Here is a 1,408-nt window from a genome sequence, read left to right as displayed (position 1 = left end):
GAGCTGCAGATTCAATGCTGTCCTTTGAAATAAATTCTTCTGGGGGGGTGGTGTCCACATAGTAGTTGGGATTGGGGCCAGCCCCCCTGACCTTTCCACTGGTTCCCTACTCCACGCCGGTATGTTGCATTCTCATCTTGGAGCACTGGGTTGAAGTCTGGTCCCTCTTGAATGAACACATATCAAAGTCGATGGACCGATTATCGACCTAGAGGATGGATAAGTCTGGGGAACAAGTTGACCTGGGTGTCAACTTGTCAGTAGGCATGGGGTGGTGGAGACTCTTCTTATCTTACCTCGGTGGCTTCATCTCTCCCTCTCTCTGCCCTTCCAGGTTGCTAGCCTTGAAATTCTGTGGGAGTCCCCGCCCCCGGTCATACAAATGTACACAATTATTTCTCGCTGGTCATCCGGGATCCCTGGGGCTTTCCAAGCAGTCCTGATTAGCTAAGATGAAATGCCCACTGAGCAGATGGGAGAAAGAAAGCGGGTCTCCTCCATCCACCTGACCCCTGTCCCACCCTGTGGACAATGAACAGTGGGTGTCTGGGAAGATGGACCTGGTGATCTACTTTGGAAAAATCAGCCATTGAATGCTCTATGGAGCACAGTGTTCTCTCTCTCTCTCTCTCTCTCTCTCACACACACACACACACACACACACAGCAGTGTTCTCTCTCTCTCTCTCACTCTCTCTCTCACACACACACACAGCGCCATGAGTCTGAATCAACTCAACAATGACTCCTTCCTGCCTTCCCCAAACAATAGGGCCTCCTTTATAGTCTAACTTCTAGAGTTATTGCCATGGCAAGCATGTCAACCAGGTAAAAGGAGCCTTGTTAGGCTGGCAGATGGTGAGGGAGATAGGTGTGGGTGAGCAGGTCTGACTGAAGCAAGGCCGAGGGGATCAAATGTTGTAATCACATTTGAGAAAAGGAGTCAAGTGACCCTTATTAACCATTATAAAACCCTGGTATAATATTCCTTCGCATTACTCGGATTTAAATATAACCCAGGACAAAGCCTTGTCTTCTCATGCTGCTTCCACCCCAATCCAAGTTATAGCCTTTCCCCTGCTAAGCCATTATTCTTAGAATTATAAGAACACAAAGCCAAACCTATTGCCATCGAGTTGCTTCTGACTTATGGCAATAGATAGTAATAATTTGACCCATTGTCAGGTGCTAGGTCCGACTCATAGTGCCCCCACGTCCAACAGAATGAAGCATTGCCTGGTCCTGCGCCAGCCTCACGATGTCGCAGCCATTGTGCTGATCCATGTCACCAAGGTCTTCCTCTTTCTTGTGGCCCTTCTACTTTCCCAAGCACAATGTCTTCCACCTCCCGCCCACCCGTGCTGTACAATTCTTATCACAATCCATACATCCATCCATTGTGTCAAGCA

The sequence above is a fragment of the Echinops telfairi genome, unplaced genomic scaffold (genome assembly GCF_000313985.2).
Source record: "Echinops telfairi isolate 266 unplaced genomic scaffold, ASM31398v2 ScPeMD7_23;HRSCAF=83, whole genome shotgun sequence".
In the NCBI taxonomy this organism is placed as follows: domain Eukaryota; kingdom Metazoa; phylum Chordata; class Mammalia; order Afrosoricida; family Tenrecidae; genus Echinops; species Echinops telfairi.
This window is presented reverse-complemented; position numbering follows the sequence as displayed.